The sequence below is a fragment of the Felis catus genome, chromosome C2 (genome assembly GCF_018350175.1).
Source record: "Felis catus isolate Fca126 chromosome C2, F.catus_Fca126_mat1.0, whole genome shotgun sequence".
NCBI lineage: Eukaryota > Metazoa > Chordata > Mammalia > Carnivora > Felidae > Felis > Felis catus.
In genome coordinates, this window is record NC_058376.1 from 54093600 (window position 1) to 54117979 (window position 24380).

General features: G+C 37.7%; 1 long non-coding RNA gene across 1 annotated transcript; it reads right to left on the reverse strand.

The window, feature by feature from the left end:
- Positions 1 to 283: 283 nt before the first annotated feature.
- On the reverse strand, positions 284 to 16356 carry LOC123379941. Its single transcript, XR_006585026.1, has 3 exons — positions 15674 to 16356; positions 11440 to 11519; positions 284 to 302 (listed from the first exon to the last, which is right to left on the reverse strand). It is a non-coding gene; the product is annotated as an uncharacterized LOC123379941 (long non-coding RNA).
- Positions 16357 to 24380: the final 8024 nt, after the last annotated feature.

Here is a 24380-nt window from a genome sequence, read left to right on the forward strand (position 1 = left end):
TTACCAGCTTATAGTAAATAATAAGAAAAACTAAATAATGAACTGATTAAATAAATTATGATATCAAAACATTGGAATTCTTCTATTCAATTGTTAAAAAGGAAGAGGTAAAGGGTACCTGGGTGGCTCAGTGGGTTAAGCGTCTGACTCTTCATTTCAGCTCGCGTCATGATCTCACAGTTTGTGAGTTCGAGCCCAGCATCCAGCTCCGCACTGATGGTGCAGAGCCTGCCTGGGATTCTCTCTCTCTCCCTCTCTCTGCCCCTCCTCTTCTTGCACGTTCGTTCTGTCTCTCTCTCTCTCTCCCTCCCTCCCTCCCTCCCTCTCAAAATAAGCTTAAAAAAAAAAGGAAGAGGTAAATCTATACTCAATGTTATAAGAAAAATAACTCAATTCCTCAATGATTTTGACAGTCCATGCACAGGCTTTTAGCCGTTACAGAGAAGCAGCCCTGAGAGAAGGGATCTTGGGGGTGGGCCTCTGTAGCACATTCATAAGAACACCTAGAAGGTGTCATCACATCAAAGCCATAAGACTTACAGGTGAACTTCCTGGTTTGCATGGCATAGCACACTGGGATGATGAACACTTGCTATAGCTGTGCCAAGATCTTGTCCCCCTCACGGTGGCTGGCAAGGCACAGAGCTGCCTAGACCTGTTGTCTCCCGTGGTGAGCAGCCTCTTCCATTCACTCTGCTGCACAAATATCTGTGGCTCCACATGTGTGAAGGGGAAGAGATTTGGGAAGTTGTGAATTTCAAGAACTGCAGAAGTTACCCAGATCTTGGGTCACTTGTCAACAGCGAACTTCTAAAGGAAAGAGAACTAAATATTGACTGTAACTACAGCATCCTATGCAGAAGAATAAAGATAACTAGGGTTATTTGAAACTTTCCCATCTTTTACCTTAAAGTGACTTTGAAATGCTAAGTCAAAGAAGCCAGACACAAAAGATCATATAATACATGATTCCATTTATGTGAAATGTCCAGAAAAGACATATCTATGGAAACAGAAAGTAGATTAGTGGTTGCCTGGGGCTGGGGATAGGAACAGATTGACTGCAAATGGCATGAGGGATCTTTCGGGGACGATTAAAATGTTCTAAAACTGGACTGAGCTCATGACTGCACAATGCTGTAAATTTATTAAAAGTCACTAAATGGTGCAGTGAAAATGGGTGAATTTCACGACATGTGAATTATATCTCAATAAAGCTCTTAATAAACACTTTGAAGTAATATTAAACAATTTATAACTAGCCATATTACTTAGGTGTCTATACAACAGAAATATACCTAAGTTATAGAAAAGCAAATTGTATATATTTGTATCTTTTTTTCATTTTAAAAAGGAAGCTAGGGGCACCTGGGTGGCTGAGTTGGTTCAGAGTCCGATTTCAGCTCAGGTCATGATCTTGCAGTTCCTGAGTCTGAGCCCTGTATTGGGCTCTGTGCTGACAGCTCAGAGATTGGAGCCTGCTTTGGATTCTAGGTCTCCTTCTCTCTCTGCCCCTGCCCCACTCACACTCTGTCCTTTCTCTCTCTCTGTCTCTCAAAAATAAATAAACATTTAAAAAAAAGAAGCAATGTTTTAAAGAATCAAAAAATGTATTTAACTTTGAGTATGCACAGAAAATGACTGCAGGAAGTACAAGGAATGTTGTTTTTAGAAGGTGAGATTGGGGTTTCCTTGCAAGGAATTTTTTACTTCTTATTGTATGCATTTTGCACCATTAAATATTTTAAATATTCCCTTTATTTAAAAATATATCAATTATTTTCAATGTCTGTGTTTTTCTTTTGGTTTTAGATAAGGTTGTCACCAAGGTTCTCAGAACATAAGTATTTATAATTGAATATATCAATTCCAAAATAAAAGAGTATTTACTGATTCTGGAAAATGTGACTAAAAATAATATACATTGTCTCTTCACAAGTGCTACAGTTAACATTTCATAGAGTGTGCTATGTGATGGCATGGAAATAATTTTAGGTCAGAGGTTGGCAAACTTTTTCTTAAAGAGCCAAAAAATAAATACATTAGTCTTTGTGTGCCATTCTGTCTCTGTTTTAACTACTTTGCTGCTGTATGTCAAAACAGATGAAGAGAACAGATCATAAGTGACCTCTGTATTAGGTAGGAGATTACTTTTTTATTTTAACATGTGCCTGAATCTGTATTAGAAAAATATAAATGAAGTCCATGCATTCATAAGTATTTTTGCTTAGGATGAGGCTAAATTTATATAAGTTTTTAAAAGGCTAGAGACGTAAAGAAAAATATTAAGTAAGTAATAGAACAGAAGGCAGGGGCGCCTGGGTGACTCAGTCACTAAGCATCTGACTTAGGCTCAGGTCATAATCTCATGGTTCCTGAGTTCAAGCCCTGCATCAGGCTCTGTGCTGACAGCTTGGGGCCTGGAACCTGCTTCAGATTTTGTGTCCCTCTCTCTCTCTCTGCCCCTCCTCTGCTCACACTCTCTCTCTCTCTTAAAAATAAATAAACATTAAAAAAAAAAAAGGTACCTAGGAATGACAGAAATGATGAAAGATATCTATAGTTGACAAATATTTGGGGAAAGTGCATTTGAGTATAAATAACAATTTCTTTTCTCTCTCTCTTTTTTTTAATTTAAGTAGGCTTGGGGGTGCCTGGGTGGTTCAGTCAGTTAAGAATCCAACTTCAGTTCAGGTCATGATCTCACGGTTCATGGGTTCGAGCCCCACGTCGGGGTCTGTGATGACAGCTGGGAACCTGGAGCTCGCTTCAGATTCTGTGTCTTGCTTTCTCTCTGACCCTCCCCTGCTCGCACTCTTTCTCTCTCTCTCAAAAATGAATAAATGTTAAAAAAAATTAAGTAGGCTTCACACCCAGCATGGAGCCCAACATGGAACCCAACATGGGGCTGGAACTCACAAACCGTGAGATCATGAACTGAGCCGAGATCAAGAGTCAGATGCTTAACCAACTGAGCCACCCAGGTGCACCAATAACAATTTCTTATTAACAATAAACAGTGGAATAAATAAAATCTCTCTAGACTAGGTAACTCTTATTAGAACCCAACCCAAGGCAAAGCTCCTGAAAGAAACATAAGATGTGAACCCAAAATTCCCCAAAAGTAGTGATCCTTAATATTTATTGCATCATAAGTTATGAACCTACTACCCAGGAAAAAAAATGCATATTTAAACATGGTGCTTTCTGAAGCACTTCCAAATTCAGAGACTTCAAAATGGTGAAGGAAAAGAAGACACACACATTAGCATCATTCCAAGACTTTTTCCAGGCATTCCAGTGCGCATGACCTGTGCTCAGCATTGAACTCAGCAAATCAAACAGGCAGGCCAAGAATGCAGTGCCCTCTGGGAACCAAGGCCATCCTCACACACTGACTGTGATGACACAGGAAACTGTGCAGTGTCAAAATAAAGTAACATTGCTGCCGAGTACTGCCCCATTCATTTCAACATACCACAACCCAGGGGGAAAAAAGACACAGTTTTAAACCCTTTTTGATTCTTCCTCCACTTTCCTAAACACAGCCATTATTCAAAAATTGATAACCATTGATTGGGTGTTTTCTACTTAGAAAAAAACTGAATTGAGAAAGGGCAGAGGAAGGTAGATGGTGGGGAGAAAAAGGAGCTAACATTTTTGAGCAGCTATGTGCTAGGTACTCTACATACACTGTTTCATTGAGTGCTTACAACAAATCCATGAGATACATATAATTATCTTCATTTTAGAGAAAAGGAAATGGAACCATTTGTCTAGATTTATCTCCTTTGTCTCCTCAAGATAAAACATTCATATCAGCAATACTGAATAGCTAATATTTATCTGTAAATATATTATTTCATGTCTCCATCAGCTTTTATTCATGGTGCTAGAACGTTCTTTCCATATCTATACTCAACTAAACTGTACTTCGGTTTGAGTCTCAGCTTAACCATGGATTTTCCTGAAAAGCCTTCCTTAATGCCCTCCCCCACCCCTGATTCACACTTGCCTTGGTGTTAGCTCCATAGGGCATCACCACTGTACATAGTTCCATGGTACACTATCGTAATTGCCGATTTAGTTGCCAATCTCCCCTTATAGACTAAAATCTCTGAAAGTTCAGGGATCATTTCAATTTGACCTCTCTCCTCAGAGCTTTAATATTATGTCTGACACAAAGTAAGAACTCTGTAAAATCTGTTGAATGAATGAACAAACTACATTGCCCAACATCTAACATGCAAATGGTAGAACCAGGATTTGAACCTAGTCTCTCTTCCCATTACACCATAATGTGAGTACAAAAAAAAAAAAAAATCAATTAGTTATTTACTATTTACTCTTTACTATATTAAAGGATTGTCTACCAGTGACTCAATTGCTCCAAATTGCCTTGGAAATCCTTCAGGAGGTACCATAAACTGGTTTATAAAGGAGAAAAGAAAATGTTTTAAAATGTCTCAAATTCAATGAAAATTAAAATTCTGTGATACAAAAAAAAAAGTTGAGTTTTTCTCAAAATTAAATTGCCAAAGAACTAGGAAGCAATGGAGTGGTACTCAAAAATAAAACCATCAAAATCAAGTAAGTGTATCCTTGTGTGGTCCCTCTAACCTCATATCAGGCCAAAAGTATTTCTGTCATTCCATTTTTAACAAACCCTCAGGAAGGTCCGAGGTAGAAGCTGGCTCCTATCAAATGCCTCTGAGATTTCCCTAGAGTAGTTCATAATCCTGAGCACCCAGGAATCGATATATACCCCACCACTCCTGTCTGACAAGCTGAACCCACCGTGAACAGCAAGTTTGTTATTCCCGCTTCTCTTGAGTTTTTTCAGATAGTTTTGTGACATGGAATGTGGTGGGGCCTGAAGGCCTTTGCTAGAGTGAATCTGCATCCTGCCGGGACATAATAACCCAAGTGCGGCTGGCACTACCACCATACCGAGCCCTGTGTCCCAAACAAAAGCTTAAGGACTGACACTGGACAACAAGAAGCTATTAAACAGTTATAAACAAAACAGTGATCAGACTGATACTTAAAATATCCTAGCTGCATCAGTATTGTTGTTATTATTATCATTGTTAGTATTACAATCAGTTATTGTTAGTGTTGCCTCTACAATAATAGAGGTAATAATATACTCTACACTCATACACATTCTCCCCAGAATGGGAGAAAGCACGATCACAACTAGTATACATGAAACAACCTTGAGTAGGCATGTAGAAATGTATTCGAAAGTTGAAATAACATCTATCATGTGTGTCATGACGGGAAAATGTTGCTTTAGACTACTGTATTCTACTGAACTGACAAAACTAAAAAATATTTGTTACATGCCTACTATGGCAAAGCATTGTGCCAGATGCGGCTGTTTCTATCTATATAGAGAAATCAAGAGTTTTATTGGCTTCTCCAACAAAACCTCTGTGGAAATTTCTGGGGTATCATCACCATCGTTTAATACTCTTAAGCTTTTCTGCTTCAATTTTTAAAGAAATGGTACACTTATAAATACTTAAATACAAAGAATCTTCTGCTATGTTTTATTTTTTTTTCTTCTGCTATGTTTTTAAATATATATACTTTTTTCCAGTGACCAAAATATTAGTATCTGCACTCTATGGCATTGTCTTTTAAGTATCAAGGTATTTGAGAAATCCAGTAATTCATCAGAAGTTTGTTTGGAGAGGCACCTGGGTGGCCCAGTCGATCAAGCGCCGGACTTCAGCTCAGGTCATGATCTCACAGTTCATGGGTTTGAGCCCCATGTTAGGCTCTGTGCTGACAGCTCAGAGCCTGTAGCCTGCTTAGAGTTCTATGCCTCCCTCTCTCTCTGCCTCTCTCTCTCTCAAAAATAAATAAACATTAAAAAAAAACTTTAGAGAAGTTTGTTTGGAGAACACATATCCAGAAATAAAGGAGAACTGGTTAATTTTAAAGGATATTGTATGAAAGCTTGAACCATACCTGCTCCCAAGCTATCTACAGACCAAATACACTCATGCCTTTAGGTCACAGAATCTCCATTCTTTGAATAGAGACGTCAACTGCTTATACTCAAACACCCTCCATGAAAAGTAACACAAATATCATTATATCATGTAATGCAAGTTGCAGTACAATTAGATAATGTTTTCATTTACATTCCCATTATGCCTCTTTAAAAATATACCCTCTTCAACTTCATTGGACTTAGGCATTGCTCAACTCTGTAACAGCAACACATTTAGAAACCAACTCTTACAATGGCCACAGATGTAGTTAATTCATTTAATAACCATTTACTCAGCCTATGTGCAAGATACTATTCTAGGCTGTAGGAATTCAAGCAAAGATGTTGCTGTGGAGACAAGTAGGTAACGGATAAATACAAGCAGCATGGGATGTGTTATGACAGAAGGAAGTATCTCAGAAGTGCACCTAATCAGGCTTTCCTGGTCTTGAAGAAACAGTATGAAGTAACCAACTGAATAATTATGCACATCCACAATGAGCTATTTAAAGGAAAAATGAAGTTTCCAGTCAATGGGCAATCTTCTACTAACCTCGACCCTTATGGACAGTTCCTATGGGAGATACCATAGGGTAAATACTCTATTCACCCAAGGGCCTGTAATCTAATTAAGGCGACTGATACACATTTAATATGATGCTCCACAGGGTGCCTGTGTGGCTCAGTAGGTTAGGCATCTTACTCTTGATTTCATCTCAGGTCATGATCTCACAGTTTGTGAGTTTGAGCCCCACATCAGGCTTTGTGCTGAGTGCACAGACCCTGCTTGGGATTCTCTCTCTGCCCATCCCCTGCTCTCTCTCTCTTGCTCGCTCTCTCAAAAATAAATAAATAAACTTTAATAAAAAAGAATAAAATGATGTTTCAGCAACAGGAATTTGGGGATTAAGCCCTAGATTTGCCTTTAGTAATTATGTGATTTGGGACAAGTTGGGTAGCATCTCTAAATCTCAAGTTTATCATACATATGATGGATAATAGTATATATGATGGCAATAAAGATGAAATGAATTACTGCTACCAAAGCCCTTAGCCCAAGCCTGAGAACTCAAAAACCATTAGCTATTACAAAGACATCTTACCATAATTAACCTTACAGTGAGTGCACAAATATTCAAAAGAACAAGCAGTTGTTTTCAAACATGGTTGTTTAAAAAAGATTTAGAGAAACAGATTTGAGGGCAAACTTAAAGGCAGCACAAAAAAAAAAAAAAAAAGATTATACATGACAGAGCAAACAGCAATGAGGAAGCTCAAGATAACGATGATTTGTCCAGCATGTAATGAGAAGACATTTGGGCCGAGTCTGTGTAAGGAAGTGAAAGAAGGGGGACATGAAAGGCAAGCTGGTGGCAGATTAGAAGAGGCCTTCACTGGAGTGCCTGGGTTGGTCAGTTGGTTAAGCACCCAACTTTGGCTCAGGTCATGATCTCACAGTTTGTGAGTTCAAGCCTTATATCGGGCTCTATGCTGACAGCTTGGAGCCTGGAGCTTGCTTCTGATTCTGTGTTTCTGTCTTTCTCTGCTCCTCCCCTGCTCATGCTCGTCTTCTGTCTCTTGCTCAAGAATAAACATTTTTAAAAATTAAAAAAAAAAAAAGAGGGCGTCACTGCCAGACAATTTGTCTTGTAGATGATGGGCTGGGAAAGGTTCTGTCCAGTAAAGTTAAATGACCAAAGCTGTGCTTTCTAAGAAAAGGTGAAAAGGGGGATCCAAGGTATACAAGCCAGTTAGAATGTGATTGTTGTAGTCCTGCTGCATAGCAGTGAGGACATACCTTGCAGGAATCCAAGGGAAGAAAACTGGAGACTAGAAGCATTTTGATAGATAAAAAGAAAAGAAAAAAAAAGACACTGAATGCAAGTATTGGTTATGGATCTACTCTAAAAAAAGGTTTCAGGCCACATTTTCTCAGTGAGTACTTAAGTCTCTAAATTTAAATTATGAAATTCCAGAGATATGTTGATTATTCCAGGTATTTTAATGGCTGAGAGGGATACATTGCTCACCGTGCAACATTGAATCAGTGTTGGTGCTCATAATAACGTGATCTGTATTTGTATACCCATCTTGCTAGCAGCATTATTCACAGTAGCCAAAAGGTGGAAACAATCCAAATGTCCACCAATGAATGGATGAACAAAATGTGATATATACTTACAATGGATATTATTCAGCCTTAAGAAGGAATGAAATTCTTACTCATGCTATAATATGGATGAAACTTGAAGACATTAAACTAAGTGAATTAGCCAGGTACAAAAGGATAAATACACTGTGATTTCACTGATATGACATAACACAAGTAGTCAAACTCATAAAGACAGAAAGTAGAATAGTGGTTGCCAGGGGTGGGGGAGAGGAGAATGGGAAGTTACTGTTTAATGGGGACAGAGTTTCAGTTTGGAATGATAAAAAAAAAAAGTTCTAGAGATGGATGGTGGTGATACTTGCACAACAATGTGAATGTACTAAATGTCATTTGACCGTACACTTAAAATTATTAGTTTTGTGTTACGTACGTTTTACCAAAATGAGAAAAAATAATTGTGTTTATCTGATGTCCTGAGAAACAGCATGTTCATGCAAAATAAGATAAAGGTAAGGCTTGCCAACACATTTAGACTAGTTGCCCAACTAAAAGAGACCACTCCTCTCTCTAGGTTAGACACCATTAGCTAGCTTGTCCAACTGGAAAAATAAAGAGGAAAAATGCCAGCCATCATCTACATCAGAATGAAAATGGTCTCTCTGCTTCTCACCTGCCCTGGTCTGACACTGAAGGAAAAGAAAAGAAGTCATTTTCCCAGTCAAAGCAACCCGTCACCTTGGTACTTTCACTGATGACAAAGAAAAGGAAAGTTGAGGAAAGGAAAAGTAACTTGCTGAAATATCTCCGTGTCCACAGCCATGACAAATGCTCTACAGACAAATTCACTGAGCTTTGAGGGACCAGAATTACTTAATATACTTCTATCAATTAAAATTTCCCAAGCGGATACTGTGTCCAGCACTATGCTAGATGGAATGCAAATACAGAAAAAGTTTAATACATGCTCCTTGCCTTTTAAGATCATATAATCTACTTGAGGGGACAAGAATCATACAATGACATAATAATGAACATTACGAGACAGAATATAATTAGGTGCTAAATTGTGTAGTACAGATTATAAGTGCTCTAGAAGGTCATAAAAATGTCTAACATCCTGCAGAAATGAATAATGGGTTAGGAAACCTTTACTCACTGCCCACTTGTAGAAGCAAGCAGAGAAACCTATAAAATAGAATAAAGGCTCTTAAAATATCTATTATATTTTAATTTTATGTGTAATACACCTCCTCCACCAAAGAGTCCTTTTCTTAACTTTTTGTCCAAATTTTCTTTTTTCCTCATCTTCATTTACAAGTAATTAGAAAATGCCTCAAAGGAAAAAAAAGTAAATGTGCCAACAGTCATTTGAAAGAATGTGTAAATTACCGTGAAACAGTGGTACTCAATGAAAAATTAGTAAACTCAGGCTTCATAAAAATAAACCTTTCATTCAAAGCTTGATTTGTTCAAAGCCAAGAAGAAATAGCTATAGGACCCCCCCCCTCCTTCCCACATGAGGGCTAATGGGATCCAAGGACAATTTTATTCATTTAGCTTCAGAATTCAGACCATCTGCTTTAAAACGGGAATTTCACATCTCTCTGCATGACATAGATCAAAACAGACAGGGATTTTGTTTCTATAAGGACTCAAACTGTGAGTGTGTACATCTTTTTGTTCTGGCCAACCTCAAATATTAAGAGTTGTATAGCTATGTAGCTTAAGCAGTGAGCTGAAGAAGTGAAGCATCAGATTCTATTTCCTAGGCTGCCAGTGACTATAATCTCTCATCGTTGTCTTCATCCCTTCTCTAGAAGTAGTAATCAAACATATTCTACTCTCTCAGAACTGAGTAAATATAGTGCTTTTTGGTGTTTCTCACTCAACTATTAGCATCACATAATACTGGCAAGACTTGAGGGTAGTTCAACTAATATACTGTGGTATAACAAACTACCCCAATACTCTGTGATTAAAACAACCAATTTGGTTCACTTATGATTTTGTAGATCAGGAAGTTAGGAGGGCTCAGCTTGGTGGTTCATCTCACTCACGTGGCACCGCTGGTAGCTGAGGCCAGAGGATCACTACTCAGGATGGTTTTCTCACTTAAATGCTTTGCAAAGCTGTGGTGCTTCAAACTCACTCCTGTGCGCAAGTGCACGCATTCTCAGGTTGTCTCTCTCTCCTCTCTCTAGCTCTCTCGCACCATATGGTGTATCATCCTCTAGGAAGAGTGACAAGTAGGGCAAGAGAAAGAGGTACCTTGGGCATAAAATTTAAGGAGGTACTCATTCCCAAGTGCCTCCGTAAGAGCAAAGCTCCTAGAGTGCAAAATTTAAGGAGGTACTTACTCTCATGTCATGTACCTGGGCGTGAGTGCCTCTCTAAATGTTGTACCCTCGGGACCTCCTTTGTCTCATGCTCATCCTGGCTAACTCCGGGTGCTCTCCATGTACCCCAGTGGTGGTGGGGTTTCTCACAGCATGGTGATCTCAGGATAATCAACCTTCCTCCAGGGTGGCTATCTTCCAAGGGATAGGGAGTTCAAGCTGCTGGGCCAGAAAAGGTCCTTGCATATAACTGGTACTGTGTCACTTTCTGTGGGTCATCTATTCTATTGGTCAAAGCTGTCACTGTATCTATCCAGATTCATAGAGAAACAGACACCACCTGTTGATGAGAGTGGAAGAAGGTCTCATCGCAGAAGAGCAAGTGGTATGAGAGACACTGTTGCAGCCATCTCAGGAAAATGCACTCTTCCACATATTCCTTTATAAATGTTTCTTCACATTATTCCTGGAACACCATCACAGCAGCCTAATTAACATCACAGCCTCTGAACTTCATCTTCAGTTCAGTATACTGAGGCATACTGCTTGCAACCTGACCTTCCTGCAACAGCTATCTTATTAGTACCCTGGCTTGAAATTTCCAGTGGTCCCCCGGCCTATGAATAAAACCCATACTCTTCTACCTATCATTAGAGTCTTCCATGTCGGTGCCATCTCACTTGTTGCTGGTTGAATTGTATCCCCCAAAAGAGAGATGTTCAAATCCTAACCCCCAGTACCTATAAATGACTGGGATCTTTATTAGAAAATGGAAAGAGAGATCTAGACAAAGAAGCAGGTTAACTTGTTATGGTAGTCCTAGGAAACTAACATACCATCCGTTCAATTCTACCCCTACTGCTTCCTAGCATGCTCCCTTTATTTAGACAGAAGTCTCTTCCCTGTCCCTATCTTCCACTTGATTAGTGCATCTTTGTTTGTCCTTACCCTACACTAAAAGGAGCAAAGCAAAGCACTGTACACACCTGTGAATTGTGGCTGAGTTAGAACTGGCATCTTCTGGTATTCTGCTAGGCAGGCCTAGTTGTTCCAAATGCTGAGTCACCTGGTATAAAGAGTTTTGCACATTTGTTAACTTAAAAATAAGTGTTGAGAGGATACTAAGGTTTTTGGTTTTTTTTTAGTAAATGCTTAAAGTTAGAAATAGAACAATTCTTTCCCTGTCATGTTCTTTGTTCATCAAAAAGAAAAAAAAATGTTTAAGTGAGAGACTAATTTATACAGAGATAATGCAACCCTATAGAAGTCCTTCCTTGTCCACTCACCTCTTAGCTGTCAGAAAATGTATGAGTTCCAGTGGCTTTAATCAACTGGAGCAAAAATGACTTAGAAATGGTAATTCAATAATCTGGAACTTAAGGTTGCCTTCAATATTGTTCCCATTTCAATTGTTGGAAACAGTGTATTAAAAGCTCCTCAAGGAATTAGGGACGTCATTTATCCTTTTTTCAAAAACTACCTTATACAGTAACATGTGCAAAATAAATACAATTCTTTTTAATATGTTAGGCATGGGGAACCTTAGAGTACACACTGATCACTCAGTTAGGAATACAAATCATGTCAGAGATTTGAGGGACAGTATCTGGAATGCAGGAAGTAATCACCCAGCTGTATCCTGTTTTAGTCAGTTACACCTGGAGCTCTGAATACCCCCCTGGTGGGTACCACGCCCTAAGGTAAGTAGACAACCTGGAAGGTATTCAGGTGAGTGAGCAAGATGGAGACAAGGTCTGAAGAAAAGCAGCAGAATACAGTGATGTTTAACTTGGAGAACAGAAGTTCCAGGGATGCCTGAGTGGCTCAGTGGGTTAAGAGTCTGACTCTTGGTTTTGGTTCAGGTCATGATCTCATGATTGCATGGGTTCGAGCCCCGCACTGGGCTCTGTACTGACAGCGTGGAGTGCAGGATTCTGTTTCCCTCTCTCTCTGCCCCTCCCCAACTCATGCTGTCTCTGTGTCTCTTAAAATAAATACATAAACTTTTTTAAAAGTTAAAAAAAACGTTTCAGAAAAAACTTAATTATCTTAATATGTAAGAAAAACTTTTTGTAGTAAGGTAAGAATGAGACTTGGTTTTCATGCCCTAAAGAGTAAAACTAATGCCAATAAATGAAAGTTATAGGAAGACAAATTTTGAATTGTCATAAGACAAATGCCTAAAAATCAATTTAGTAATTGTGAATAGTTTCTGGAAATGTTCACACAAAGATATGTAAACTTCTCAACAGTATCTTATTTATCTTATAGCCCTAGTGCATACCACAGTTACTCCTGTGTATTAAGTGATTAGCACATTTGATAAAGAGAAATTCAAATGGTCCCATCTAAACCTAGGATTCCAATATCTTAGGATTCCAAAAGAAGCTCAACCACAAGTCAGTCACTAGTAGGACACATAGTCATAAGTTTCCTTACACTGGATATGAATCCCTCAGGAAAATAAAGAAAGATCCCAAGTATCTGCTAGGGACATTTTAGGTAGTATCACGTAGTAATCAAGAGTAAAATGTAGGGGCCCCTGGGTGGCTCAGTCAGTTGAGTATCCGACTTCAGCTCAGGTCATGATCTCATGGTCCCTGAGTTCGAGCCCTGCGTCGGGCTCTGTGCTGACAGCTCAGAGCCTGGAGCCTGCTTCAGATTCTGTGTCTCCCTCTCTCTGCCCCTCACCACTCACACTGTCTGTCTCTCTCTCTCCAAAATAAATAAACATTAAAAAAAATTAAGTGTAAAGTGTAAAACATTCAACAAATTCAAAGATTCAAATATAGTTATTTACATATACACTCAAATCTTTCTAAATTCCTCTTATTCCAGACAAAAGTGAGTTGCAATTTATTAAACTTTTAGCACAAACATTACCCTCAGTACTTTCATAGTCATACAAAAACATTTACTGAAAGTTGACTATGTGCCAGGCAAGTCTAGTACTTTCAAGCAATTTAGCAAGGTAAGTATTAACATCTTCAATTGAAGGCCAAAAAACTTATGTAAGTTGTCCAAGTTCAGGCTGCTGCTAGCCCACATAGAGCACTTGTGCAAATTTTTAAAAAGCAAGGTACCTTTTTCTCAAGACATTTTACTTCCATTTGTCAGAAAATGTGTCATAACATACTAATTTTACTAGAACAAGACACTTCACTGTCCTCTGCCATAAAATTGCAGATTTTATTCACGATAAATTCACGATTTTATGCACGATAAATATTCAAACTGGTAATGTCTACGATACAAACAGTGTGCACTTTAGATGGGTTTCTTTGTGCAGTGCACAATCTACTCAATAGTAAATGACAATTCTGTATGAGCTCTGATAAATGAAGCCCCAGGGATATTATTCCAAAGTACCCCCATTGACTCCTAACTGAAATGAAAATGATCAAGAATTCACACAAATTAAATAACTCTCTGGCTGGATAGGACTATTGTCTCCTTTCAGCATTGTTGCATACTCAAAGCACTCATAAAATGTATTTATGTGGATGTAAACCCACTGAATACATGGAAAGCAACTAATGCTGAATGGGTAAGAAAGGCTCCTCAGAGAGCCCACCATCAGCATCTCCCAGAGAAGAACTGCTTCTCCAAAGCCTATTTTTACCTAACAGGCAAACTGGAAAATATTCTTAATTCTTAAGATCAGTATAACATAGCTGCTCTCACGTCAACACTCAATCTGAACCTGAAGGTCTTAATTATTACAAACATGACTTGAATCAGACTTCACTAAGATGTCAAAGTGCCTCAGCTCAATATTCAGTCAAATTCTGGAAGAAAGATATTTAGATAACAAAGGTTTTTGTGAAAAGATGTTGCTGTTTCCTAGGGGAACATATCACACAATGTGAAATGGCCTGAACACCCAATGAAAATAAAAATTTCTTAGAAAAACTGGTGTGTGTTTATGTGATGCTTTATTAATCCAAACCACCTTTTTTGGGTCTCTACTTTGTCACAGGTTTTGTGTTACATGCTGACAACCCAGTGATGATCAAATTTAGACCATGTTCTACCCTCATTCCAGCAGGCAAAGTTAATGTAAAAAAGCAGTGTGATATGTGCTACAATAGAAATCTAGAGCAAGTGTGATAGGCCCAATTGATCTTGCCTTGTTTTGTTCTCCACACATGATTTCCTAGAGTTTAGGTAAATAAAGCTTACAAAAATATAAGCAGGCTTTAACATTCACTTAAAAACGAGTCACTATCGTCATACCTGGCACACAGTAATATGTAATAGATGTGGAATGAATAAATAAACGAACTTCCCAGCTTACAAATTAGAGTCAGGCTATAAGCAAACATCCACATCAATTATAAAAGAAGTGTTCATGAATACAAAATATTTTTAAATAGCCAGAAGCCTAAGGCAATTCGAATTGAGAAAAGAGGCCATTTAAATACAAACCTCATACTGACCAGCTTAAAACATACATAAATTATTTGTGATGTCTCTTAGGGCTACTTAATGATATATTTTTAGTACCTCAGTAGCCCATTTATTTTTATTTGCAAAGTCACGTGGACTTTTTTTTTTTTTTCCTAAATCCCAACCATAGCTATCAATCCGGCTTTGGCAGGCGTGATCAATTACGAGGAGCCCTAATAATTTCCATTGCTTTCAGCCATTCGGACAGAGGAGATCTGAGCCTAAATGCAAGAGAGGCAGATTCTTTGTCGTACAGAAGGAGTCTGTGTTCATGAATTCCAATTTTTCAGGTGGATAATGTGAGGGAGGTCTGTAGCTTCAACAGTTTTAACCACCGTATCCTAACCAAGCCTCTCCAGAGATAATTTACTGAAATAGAAACAAAACCCTACATGTCTTACTCACTTTTTCTTCTAATTTTGGGTTTTAAACTTTTTCTTTTTAATTCATCTCACATTCCATTACGAATACCCTGAGGATGGAAACGCAGTCTGTGCGGTTCTCTCACCAGCACCCGCCCAGCGCCATACGCAACGAAGCACCTACAAAATGCTTTGTGGTGACTGTACTAGACAGGAAGACATCTCATACATGAAACTCAGGAGTTGGCACTTTTTTAAACATACTTTTAGGCGATGCCTGATGTGAAGAATCACAAAACTCGAAAATTCAAAGAGGCCTTTACCCTGTTTAAGATGCAGTTGTTGATAGGAATTTTTTTTTTTAAGTCTGTGAGCTTCTCCCAACCTAATTCCCACCACTACCACTTACCAGAAAATAGTTCCAAAGTTTCTACGAGGAGTCTATGGAACTTAAGACAGGATTACAAAGGGGGCTGTAACCACAGTTCTAAAGCTCATGCGCCAGCCGGAGGATCGCGGCGCGCCTGCGCTCTTGGCCTTTTCTTCTTCAGGTCCCCTCTCTCCCACGTGGCTCTCTGGTTGGCGCTTGCGCAGAGGACCCGGGCGCGGGGCGGGGGGAATCATGCAGGCCTGAGAGGCATGAGTGGCGAGTGCGCCACCACAGATTGTCTAAAGCCTCAGGGAATATGATAAAAAATTCACCGTCGCCTTTTTCAGAAAGAGCTATTCGTGTTTGGGCTTTGTTCTTTTCTTAAGCTCCCAATTAGGCTTCATATATCTCCTGACTCTTGGCTAAACTCCTGAGGCTCAACCTACTGGCCTCAAAAATATTGGGCAGTTGCACTGCCTGTCATCCTCTTCATAACTATAGGAATCGATTATGTATCCTTAATTAGAACGAACATTAGTACCTCTCCACTCAACTCCATTCACACAATTACAGATAACTATGTTAAAAATCAACAATAGAAGAAATACCAGGAAGAGGTTATCCGAGCATTAAGAGATAGTCCTAGGAAGTGCCTGGGTGGCTCAGTGGGTTAAGTGACCAACTTCAGCTCAGATCATGATCTCATGGTTCAGTTTGTGGGTTCTAGCCCCATGTTGGGCTCTGTGCTGAGACATCAGAGCTTGGAGCCTGCTTCAGATTCTGTGTCTCCCTCTCTCTCTGCCCCATCCCACTCGTTCTCTCTCTCTCTCTCTCTCTCTCTCTCTCTCTCTCTCTCTCTCTCTCTCAAAAATAATCATTTAAAAAAAAAATTTAGGGTTGCCTGGTTGGCTCAATCAGTTAAGCGTCCAACTTGGGCTCAGGTCATGATCTCAGTTGATGGGTTCAAGCTCGGTGGGGCTCTGTGCTGACAGCTCAGAGCCTGGAGCCTGCTTGGGATTCTATGTCTCCCTCTCTCTGCTCCTCCTCCATTCGCACTCTCTCTCTGTCTCTCAAAAATAAATAAAAATGTTAAAAAAAAAAACTTTCTAAGAGATAGTCCTATAAGTCATTTGTGCAGCTGAAGAATTTTACACCGAAAAGTGAAAAGTATGTAGCCTAAGACCAAGCATTTGTTGTTTTTCATATAATTTTGACCGTACTTATTTTGACTAGAACTCTTACTAATACCTGTTATTGAAATATAAAATATATATGTAAATAGAACTTCTCTTAGGTAAAGTTCCATTCATATTATAAACATTATCAAACATTAGTCATTAATAGATTAAATAAAATACTGCATTACCATTGGGAAATACATATAATAGCACATGGCACACTTGCAAAGAAGATCCATTTCTCAGTAACTCAATGCAGATTTGGAACCATTGATGCCTACAGTCTTGTGAGATATTAATATTCAATGCAGTTTACATGGAACAATTAAATAGCATACAATTTGAATTGCACAATTAAAGTGGCAAAAAGTGGGTTCCAACACACTACAAATTTTGGATAGTGAAAGACTGATAAGTTAGTTCTTGATTCAAAAAGAAAAATAACTAAGTTTCAATTTTTTTTTGAAAAAAAATACATTATGTTTGCTCTCTGGGACTGATGAAAAATACAGATTTATAACTTATCTTCAGTAGGTGTATGTATACAGATTTGACAAGGAATTCCACAGGCAGAAATGTTAAAAATCCATATATATTAGCAACATAAGAAGATCACTAAAAGATGTGCAGGTCTTTCTGCCCACGGGTCCTATCCCCTGCTATAATAAGAGCACATTTTCACACCATAAAAAATAAACAAATAAAAATCATTAAAAGAGAGATTTCCATAGGTACTCATCGGGTGGAATTTTTGTGCTCTTCTAAGTTTTTTCGTTAAAAAAAATTCTCATTACTCCTACAAGTTTGGATACTAACAAATATTTCTAACACTTCCAGGTCTATATAAATTTCCCCCATCTTCACTCTTCTCCTCTATTGAAATCAAATGCACATCTGGTTTACATAGAGGAAGGAGAGTGCTAGGCAACTAGTAAGTAAGTACTCATATTCATTCAACAGATATTTATTATAAATTATGCAAACACTGTATTAAATACTAGAGTAGTAAGGATTGCACAAAATACTTTTAAAAAAGGCCAGTATTCCTGATTTGTAACTTAAACAAATAAAATGAATATAAATATAAATAAAATTGAACAGTAAAGAGGAGAAGGAATGGAATGGAATGGAATAAAATGCTAAGATGAAAAGAAATGAGAATTTTTTTTCTACTCTTGGCTTCCAGCTACATAATTATCATATTGTTCTACATTTTTCTATATTACTATAAAAAATTTAAAGACATAATCTATCCTATTTTTTTGCACTTATCTTTGACACCTGCCATAGTGGAGAATATAAATTTAAGTAAGATAAATAATAAATAAATACATAAATAAATAAATAAATAAATAAATAGTAAGATGTTACACAAGAGAAACAGAAAATGCTATAAGCACTGAAACCACCACTGTGAATATAATTACCTCAAACATTAAAGAATCAGTTTATTAATTGTAAGTGGAATAAATCATGTAAATGATTTCTCAAATTCTTATTTCTTAAAATCCATCATTTATGCCTTTGAAGTGGGAACTTAAGTTTTAGAAGTGACACTCTTATTGATCTTTGCAGTAAAAACTAAATCTTTCAAGAGTAGTTCAGGCTAGATATCTATGTTTATCATAAGAGGATATAATTTTGTATGTAAATATGCATGTAATTTTCTAAATATTAAAATATTCTTTTTAATCATATTCCTCATGGAGTGTCTGAACAAAAACTACAGTCAAGCTTCTAAATTGTTTTTATTGAGTAACAGGGGATCCTGACACCTTACTACCTAATCCTACTGGAAACTAGCATACAGGAATAGCAGTCCATGGGCACTAGAGTTGTCTGAAACCTGGAACAGGTTTGAAACCTGGAACAGGGTGCCAGAGGCCTGAAACCTGGAATCTGTTACATTAAACCCTATGCTCAAACACACACATCTGACTTCCACCCAGGAGATAGCCCTGACCTCTTTAGAAATTGCACAGTAAGCTGAGAAACCAGCTCCCAGGATTATGTGCTTTGCTTTGCTTCAGGGGCCCCAATTTACATCCTAATGGTTCTGAGAAGATTCCATGACCAAACCTAACAATGAGGAGACCTGAAGATTCATAAATGACCCATACTGACTATTCTGTGGACACAAGCCAGTTTGTATCCCTGTCTCTGAGGAAAGCAAATCATATGTTCAGGATTGAACTGCTTTATCCTTGTTGTATGTAAATTATTCATTACCCCCCTCCTTTTGCACATTTTGCCCTCCATTTTCTGTGTTCTCTCTGCTTACAGTTTGCCATTTTTTCTCTAAGCCACTTGGATTACCTTATGCTCTGCTCCCCTCAGAAACTTAACCTGGAAACCAGATTTATTAGCCAAAAAACTGAATCAAAAATTTATTTTCAACCTATCAGGGAGCAAGGAAAAGAGCTGCTTTTTGATGTCTTTGGTAGCCAGCTTTTTGGAAGCCAATTGCTTAAATTACTTTGTTAAATCTTTGAACTATGTGTTCTAACTTTTTTCTGATTGCATGCTAACATTGCAGCATGGAAATTATGGAAATGTTGGAACTCATTTCCGTAAGTCAGTGCCTCCACATGAACAGCAGGGGGCAATAGCATACTAAGAATTGTGGAAACTGTCCTTGCCTCTGGGAAACACTGTTGAATTGCTGCACTGGGTCTGTGTACAACTCCACGATGATCTCAGCTCTCAGATGAAGTCTTTTGTTTTGTGTCCTATTTTACAATGCACTGTTCAGTTTTCTATATGAGTTGTGACTTATTCAGACAGCATTTCACTCTGACCATTTAGCTTAAAAAAAAGAAAGGTGAAAGAGAAGGAAAAGAGGAAATGAGTAAAGAGAAAATTAAAACGCGGCCAACTAAAACACATAGACAAGGAAGAAGTAATATTGCGTATACTTAAAGTTTGTCCCTTCTCTGTTCCCATCCACTTGAATCCTGAACACTGTTTTTCTGGATTGCAGACCACTATAATTCCCCACTCCCCTCATCATACCCACGCACCCATTTTATTCTACCACTTCTGCCATACAGTTTTGCTAAACCAACAAATTTCTTTATTAAAAGGAAAAAAAAAACTTTTTTAAGCCAAATACTTGACTTTTTAAAAGAATTCAAAAAACTCCTATGTCATGTTCTGGCCTTTAGTCAAGCTTCCCAGTATAGAATTTTAATGTCTTTGTGCTTTTTGAACATTTTTAGTCAAGATACATTTCACTTGATACACTTTAATAAAAATTCTTCCCCTGTAAACTCACACCTTCAGATAAATAGTGAAAAGCTGTGGTTGTGAAGCTATGTCTGGTGTGTTTGGGGGTAGAATGTAAAGTAGAAACTAAAATATTATAGATGTTAAAGTTATATTCAAGGATCATTCCCTTTGCACTGGGAAGGTGTTCTGTAATCCAGTCCTCAAAGTCAGCAGGGATAAAACTACTTTCATGCATAAATTGAGTTGTACCCCATAATATAATACCCATAAGCCTGGCTTCCTCTTCTACCTAGGCTGGAATACCCAGAGTTATTAATGTATTCCCATAGAGTTATTGAGTTATGACTGTGTAGTGGCAGCAGTAATATTATTTTAACATCCAGCACCAAAATTCCCCTTGAAGGGGTAGTCTTGTTACCTCCCTGACTGACAGGGCCCTATCTGATCCTCTTTGACTTGGTCCCCTCTGGCCTATCACCTAGGCCAGAGGTGCTCCTGCATACTTCACTCCAGCCTCACCAGCCTCCTTGCTGTTCTTGGAAAACATACCAGGTAGTCCTGTGCCTGGGGGGCCTTTGCTGCAGCTATTCTCTCTCATCAGGGTAAATCTTATTTTATTTATCCAAATGACTCATTCTTTCACCTACTTCAAGTTTGTGCAAAAGCCACCTTCTCAGTGGAGACTTCCCTAACCACCTATTTAAAATGGAATATTGTCTTCACCCTTCCTCCTTTATTTTCCTCAACAGCACTTATTATCAAATATGCTATATGTTACATATATAAATAAAATATGAGATGAGATATCTGAGACCAAACAACAGCGAGCAGAAGGCTTAACCCTGCTATTAAAAGGACAAAAAAGGTTGGTTGATTCCAAAGCAAAACTCAACTCTATGCTGCATGTAAAAGACAAAGACATGCCTAAAACAACATAATTTAGAAATGCTCATGAAGAAAGGATGGGCAAAGGTAAACCAAGAAAATGCAAAGAAAAAGAAAAAAATTGTGATATGAGATTCATCTAACTAGAGTTCCGTCAAAAAAACATGACTGAGACAAAGAGCACCTGATAATACTAAAGGCTACAATTCACAGTGAAAATAAAATATTTATGAAAAACATGCAGCAAATAATACAGTAGCTTATTTCTTATAACAGAAACTACAAGAGATTCAAAGAGAACAGAAATCCATAAATAACAGCAAACTTTAGTATACTTCTCTTAATCCAAAACAAAAAAATTATACAAAAAAAATTATTGACAAGAATTTACTCTAATTTATGTATAGACACATGTATACCTAAAATAATTACATAGAGAAAAATACAAATAACATTCTGCAACAGTATGATAAAAGTAAAAATCCATCACCATCGAAACATTAAGAAAACCTTCTCACCTTAAAATTTAATTTTTTCTATTAAACATACCTTGGCTTAAAGGGAAATAACAATTGATAGTGAGAATTTCCAGGAAAAAAAAATAATGAAAACATGACATCAGGGTCTACAACATAATGTTAAATAGTATTCATAATAAAATTCATACATTTAAATATTTGTATCAATAAAAATGAGCCAAATCAGTGAGATATCACATGCAAAAAGAAATATTTAAGTCTTGTTTTATTTTTTTTCCATTTTAGATTTAATTTTCTTTTTAATTAAGCAACCTAGATTAGAAAACAACCTGAAGGGGCGCCTGGGTGGCGCAGTCGGTTAAGCGTCCGACTTCAGCCAGGTCACGATCTCGCGGTCCGGGAGTTCGAGCCCCGCGTGGGGCTCTGGGCTGATGGCTCAGAGCCTGGAGCCTGTTTCCGATTCTGTGTCTCCCTCTCTCTCTGCCCCTCCCCCGTTCATGCTCTGTCTCTCTCTGTCCCAAAAATAAATAAAAACGTTGAAAAAAAAATTTAAAAAAGAAAACAACCTGAAAAAACTAAACCAAGCTGCATTAAACTGCATTTGGCAATTTTATAATTAGCTATAACATTGATACTGTTATTTTAAAACTATATGTTATAAGAAAAAGTAAATAAGTAATTTTGTTAATATTAGTTACCATACATTTCAGTAGAAAAGTGATACAATATAAAGTCAAATAAGTAAAAATATTCTATAATGTTTTATTAGAAATGGAATATCAGCACATATTTATGATTTATTTTTATCTTTCTTTGAAAAACTACATATTTCCTAGATCTTGCATGGTAAAGTCTGAAAAGTAATAACAAGCTGTTATTGAATATTTCTTAAGTGCATAGACTGTGGTCACCAAATACGATTTTCACTGAAAGTGATGAGGACTCCTTTGAGAAATGGCTGGTTTTGGTCTAAAGCAGTAAATGAGACTGTTCAAATATGAGACTGGGACTTTTATAGCGTCAGAAAGCAAGGAAGCTATCAAGACATTTGCGGTTGTCAAATGAACACAGGAGCCAAAGATGGGCAATTTGAGCTTTAAAATGAATAATCACTGCAATTATATGAAAGTGAAAATAGAGATTCCAATAGAATCAATGGAAAACTCCTAGAAGCAATAGGGAATTCAATATGGTAGCAAGATGTAAAATTACATATAAAAATCAATATCTTCATATATTTAAGCAATGAGCAGCTATAGTGAAAAATAGAAGAGCTGACCCCACATACATTAACAACAAAAAAGAAAAATATTGTAGGAATACAAGAAATGGGAAAAATCTCTGAGAAAAACTTCAAAGCCTTCCTAAAAGACACAAAGCTGGGATGCAAATAAAAGAAAAAGTAAACCTCATTCTTCAATGGAATAATACAAAATCACAAACTGATAGCAATTTTTAAAAGTATTTTTATGGATCTACATTCAACAGTTCATATGGAAAAAGTAAATACGTGACAACATTCAAAAAAAGAGGGGGAAAAAAACCAGTAATGAGACAGGCCTAGCCCTACCAGATACTGTTATATATTATACATTTCCTGTAACTAAACGGTATATTAACACAAGTAGACAATCAGATAAATGGAAAAAAAAAAAACCAGAAAACATAAACTCAAGTACAAAGTGGAAATTTATGTATGTGATAAAAGTGGTACCTCAAATCACTGGGAGAAAAGTATACTTTTTAAAATTGAATGTTGGGGCACGTGGTGGCTCAGTTAAGTAACCGACTTCAGCTCAGGTCATGATCTCACATAGGTTCAAGCCCAACATCAGGCTCTCTGCTGTCAGCATGGAGCCTGCTTTGGATACTTTGCCCCCCACCTCTCTCTGCCCCTCCTCTGCTTGCTCTCTCTCAAAATAAAATAAAATAAAATAAAATAAAATAAAATAAAATAAAATAAAATGTTAAAAAAGCTAAATGGACCTTTGAAAACATAAAATTGGATATAATTGGATATAAGTATCACCTAGGTGGAATTGCAGAAAAAAAAATTTTTTTTAATTTTTTCAACGTGACTCTTACAATGAAGAGCCAATCTGAGTACCCAAATTGAAGGCTATTCTGGAAAACCACTGGTCTGAACTTCGCAAACATGTCAATGCCAAAAGAAATAAACAAAAAAGGCTGGGGAAGTGTTCTAAATTGAAGAGAACTGAAAAGACTTAATAACTAAATGCGATGTGTAATCCTTGTTAAATCCTGGATTTATATTTTACAAACACCAATAGAGTAAGCAAGGTTTGGGGGTTTGGGGACCATTGAGGAAATTCGAATCTGAAATACATATATATATATATATATATATATATATATATATATATATATATAATTATAATAATGTAACAACCTTTAGCGGATTCCGACTCTATGTCTTAAGAGCTCAAGATACGTTGTCTAAAGACATTGTATTGTAATCCTATGGGACAGTAGTCCTCAGTAGGGGTGATTTTGCCCGGCTCTCCCTACACACATTTGGCAGCATCTAGAAACGTTTTTAGTTGTCACAGCTGGGGGCAAGGGAGGGCTGCTACTGGCATCTAGTGCATACTGGCCAAGGATGCTACTAAACACCCTACAATGAACAAGACAGCTCATCTCCCCACACCCCCAACAAAAAATCATCTTGCCTAAAATGTCAGTAGTGCCCTGGTTGAGAAACCTAGGTGCGAGAGAATCCCTTGGTCCTAGACGCTAGATAGATATTAGGCTGAAATAAATGAAACTGTCCTTTGAGCAGGTGAAACTACCGGTAACATTTAAGGGTGAAGCGTTATGATGTTCATAACTAATTCTCAAACTGTTAATTTGAAACCACGGTACGTGTCCTTCCGCCTCGGCTTCCCTCCTCCCTCCGGGACCGGGAAAAGACGCCCCCCCCCCCCAGCCCCCACCCCGACTGGCGGAGCCTGCGCG